The 4,940-nt window shown below is 33.5% G+C and overlaps 1 long non-coding RNA gene across 1 annotated transcript; it reads left to right on the forward strand.

Annotated features, from left to right (window-relative positions):
* Positions 1-1,164: 1,164 nt before the first annotated feature.
* LOC111089692 lies at positions 1,165-3,838 on the forward strand. Its single transcript, XR_002613921.1, has 2 exons — positions 1,165-1,322; positions 3,406-3,838. It is a non-coding gene; the product is annotated as an uncharacterized LOC111089692 (long non-coding RNA).
* Positions 3,839-4,940: the final 1,102 nt, after the last annotated feature.

Consider the following 4,940-nt stretch of genomic DNA (forward strand, 5'->3'; position numbering starts at 1 on the left):
AAATACTGGGTGTTTGGTAACTGTACACTTCACGTACGTATATACATACATCATTAATAGCGTTAATAACGCTTGGAGACAGCTTGAATGGGCAATGAAGAAAAACTTTAATATAAGTTTAACAAAACAGCAAATGTACAACGTTTCGACAAGGTTTTGTCATCATCAGATAGGTGACAAAACCTTGTCGAAACGTTGTACATTTGCTGTATTCTAAAGTATACCTAAAAGGTATTTCTAACTATGTCCATCCTAATGGACAAGAACTATTCCAAGATTACACTACAACAAATCACTCTTCTTGTGACGTCTGAAATCGGTACGAAGAGCATAAAAGCGCTTTCAGTCAGTATAATTACAATAATTTAATCTGTTGAAGCATCATTAAGATAAACTTCCTCACTATAGCCCTCTATAGACCACGTACTGGCTATAGTCCAGCAAGATACCATCTTTGACCTCTGGAGTCTAGGTTACTAAAAGCAGAAAAAGATGGTCCAGCCAGATATTAGGTGCAGTTCTGATGAAATGGTCAGTCAGTATACTTTAAAACCAAATTAACATAACTTAAACAAAGAAGGAAGAGAAAACTTAACTGTAATAAATATAGGGCAGCGTTTTTCAGATGCAAATCTCCACTGATCTTAGTTTCAAGTTTTTACAAATGTGGACTCTTATTCTGTGTTGTTGGTAAAAACATTAGAAAAAAATATTATGCTTCTTAATACTCCGAATTTTTCCTATGTCTAGAGGAAAATTTACAAGAAATAGTGATGTGAAAGTGAAAAGTTTTATATATGTGGTCTGAATTTCATGTTTAGGTTTTTATTACTAGTATATTTTGCTCTTATATTTCGACATCTTAATACTGACATCAAAAGTTATTTGTCTTTATATATTTTGGCTAAGACAAAACTCTTAACCCAGGTAATATTCAATTCTTACAAATCAGAAAACACTATTAAATATTATTTGCTGTAAAACGTAACTTTCTTTTCTTCGTGTTAGTTCTTCTCCAAAAATTAAAGGTTATTGTTTTGGAAACCTCTGAACATTTCTCGCGTTGTGTTTTTCTTTCTTTGTTTGTTTGTTGTTTTTATTAGAAGTGTTGTGATCCATGTACAATATTATCAGATTTGTTGTATTGATTTTTAATTCCTTTAATTGTTTACATTATGTTGTGTTTTTTCTCAACAAACATTTTCTTTTGTCCAACTTTAGAGAAGTCCTGAGCACATAATGAGTTGCAGTCGAACCACGCCTTGTGGCTGGGGCGTGTACACTTATTACAGTCGGGCTGTGCAATACTATATGAGAACCCCGTATGTATTATCAGTTGTATACATCTTATGTTTACTTATTGTGTTGTAATGACAAATTTTGTGCAATATTTCTAGTTAAACTGTTACCATCTTTTGAACTTTTTTACAACCAAGAAGTCAGTAAGTGTCAATGGTCGAGTTTGCAATATATAAAAGCGAGACGTTACTAGAAGAAAAAAAGGTACACCAAGTGGCGTCATCTATTAGTAGTAAAAAAACCCCATTAAACTTTAATTTTTCGCAACATATTAATAAGAACCTTTAGAAAACATTTACAATATACAGTTACACATCCCATGTCATCTCAAATGTCATCCTTCATAGAAGAAAGATAAAATAATAGAGAATAAAAGTTTCAACTAGATTTATGCGAGACAACACCACTTCTGCCACACCAATATGGCGTCCAGGCAGTGAACTAAGGTCGTGTCGTAAAGGGCAGTAGCGCTAACTTTTCCAAATAATTGGGAGCGTTGAGTATATTTTTTGCACAGCTTCAGGATGCTCAGTAACACTCGCATCAAAGAATTTTGCTGGTGTTCAAGCATCCATGGAGATAGCTCCAATGACTAAGGACATGAAAGATGTATAATCCATCTTAAACTGAGCCAATCAGTCGAGTCCTTGCTCACGAATCAACTACCCACTTCATAATAATAAAAAAGTTAATATTAATAAGCTACCTCATTATAATAAATTCACAGTTTAATAAAAAAACACACTACTTCACTAATAGTTTTAAATAAATATTACAAATTGAATAGAACGTCTATTCTCATTCATGTTCCTTTGACTTTTGACACTACAATGTATCATTTATATGTATAATACTTTAATAAAATAATAACTCTTTGATGCTCCTACCCAAAGCTTTATTATTGTAATCGTATGAGGATGACAAATCACTAGGCATGCTTATTTTAAAACACACTATGGAACAACATCAACGCAGGGTCTCTCGGTGTTATGTAATAGTTAAAAATTAACGCAACAGAAAAGCTAATTTTTTAAAGTGTTATCCGTAAAGTAGTTTTGAAATAAAGGAATCAGTATGTTACTCAACCCCCCACACACGAAAACAATAAATAAAAATTCGAAAACCAGCTCTTGCCATCTAGTGAAAAATTTTGGCATCTAGCTTTTCGGAACAGATTTTTCTAACTTTACTCTTGAAAGGTTTTATACTTATTTTAACATATTAAAAAATATGTTGCAAATAGTTCAAACTTCCAAAAAAATTGTCTCTTTTTAAAGACCCAAACCCTTTTAAAGACAGTAATTATTAATCACTGTATAATCAAGGTCACTTAGAGCAGCCCCCCCCCCCCCACGTGGCACAGCGAGATGTCTGCGGACTTGCACGCTAGAATCCGGGTTTCGATACCCGTAGTGGGCAGAGTACAGATGGCCCATTCTGTAGCTTTGTGCTTAATTACAAATAAACACATAGAGCATTTGCACACTTCATTCTCTCAATACAAATTCTACATTAGACCATAATATTTGGAAGAAACAATATATAAATGTTTTGTTATCAATTTTCTCTCCATTAATTAACGGACAAATATATAATATAATTCGCTCAGAAAATAAATAAACCAATAGATTTTTATATTCCGATAAAAAAAAGTCATTTATGAGATTTTATTACAAAAGAATCAGCCAAGAAATATAGTCTGTTACACAACATCTTTGCCTCCAATGGCTGGGCAGTAAGTGTAAAGGCTTATATCGCTAAAAATTGGGTTTCGATACCCGCAGTGAGCACAGATAGCCCATTTTGTATCAATAACAAACAAAAAATACACAATATCTTCATCTATTATAAAATGTTAATAATCATCAAACATCAATCATCAATCATCATTTGTTTTTATATTCACTTTGTGATAGAGGTAAATAAATGAAGCCTATATTCTGTTCCGTTTTGCAAAGTGTCTTAGTGACTGAATACATTTTTCTCTGAAAAAAGCATAGAACTTAAAAAAGCTAAACAGAATATAAAAAAAAATCAATAAACTTTTTTTAAACTTCTCTAAAAGATCTGAGGTGTAATGTATTTCTTCTTGGTGTTTTTCAATAGATGCCAATGTCCTAATGGAACAAGATGTGTAAGAACAAATGATGAGTTACTCATCTACTCATACGTCTACCATTGTCGATCTTTCTTGGAACAGGCTGAACACGTATGGCCAGACTACAAGTAATAGGCTTAACCCTTAAGCCTAATACACGTATGGCCAGACTACAAGTAATAGGCTTAACCCTTAAGCCTAATCCTCTGGAAGGAATTTACCCTCTGAGAATTGTGTGATCCCGCTCTATTTAGTTCATGATGATGACCCTTAATTTTTATTGCATATCCATGTATATAATGGGTCTATTTTTGGTTGTATATTTTGTAACTTACATTTGAATTTGTAGATTTCGTTACTTGTATTTCTCAGTTTGTGTAAAGCTATATCAATGTAATAATATACTGACATTCATTCAATAAATTCAAGAGATCTGAAAAATGCTGATGAGTTTCTTATTAGGTGTCTGCATGTTTAAGCAACTCGCCTGTTAGCACTACATTTAATATTATACAGTTATTTTTGAGCAAAACTTAGAACAAGAGTCTAAAATTTAAAATCTCACAAGAATATTTTTAAAAATATTACATATAGGAGCATGAATCCTTTTTTCCCCTTAACATTTGAAATCATTACACGCAATAGCGTACTGAAAATGTTACTTAGTTTAAAAAAAAATCGAGATAGAAAAAAAAATAGAAAGTTTACTTTCAATTCCTCTTCTTTCATTTCGGTTTAAATTTTTCACAAGTGCTCAAACTCTGGTGGAAACTTCATTTTCGAGGGTATCTGAAAATGGCCCCCAGTTAGACAGCGGTATGTCTGCGGACTTACAACGCTAGAAACCGGGTTTCGATACCCGTGGGGGGCAGAGCACAGATAGCCCTTGTGTAGCTTTGTGCATAATTAAAAACAAACAAACAAACAAGTATCTGAAAATTACGTGACATATAAATGTAAACCCCCCAAAAGACAGTATCAGTTTAATCACTTATAGCGCATGCGCAGTCATTAAATACGTCATTAACAAAGATGGCAACAGAGAAGGCTGTCTATGTCCTGTGGCTAGCTGAAATCGTCTGTTCGAATGCAAAGACAGTATCGTAAAAGATCTTCCAGTTAAGAATTCTATCAAGAAGTGGTACAGATAGTTTCAAGTCAAGGATCTTGTTATACAAGAAATTAGACGCGATGGGCCGATCCCCTGGTCAGCACGGTCGCCGGACATCATTCCATTGGACTTTCCCTCTGTAACTATGTGAAGGACAAAAATGACTGATTTGGGGACACTACATGAACGGATTTCAGATGCAATAGTTATTGTGATACCCGATACACTGGTCAACACATGGATGAAAATTTAATAGAGACTTAATATCTTAAGAGCCACAAACGGAGCAAATGGCGTCTGGCCAAAAAACTACATTGATTAGCAAAGAAATTATGTTGAAAGTGAAAATATTATTCGTGAACTTAGGCCTACAACTATGTACAAGGGAAAGTAGTCTTCAGCAAACGTTAAGGAAGAAATACACTAATTTGT

Source organism: Limulus polyphemus, unplaced genomic scaffold (genome assembly GCF_000517525.1).
Source record: "Limulus polyphemus unplaced genomic scaffold, Limulus_polyphemus-2.1.2 Scaffold7053, whole genome shotgun sequence".
Taxonomy (NCBI): domain Eukaryota; kingdom Metazoa; phylum Arthropoda; class Merostomata; order Xiphosura; family Limulidae; genus Limulus; species Limulus polyphemus.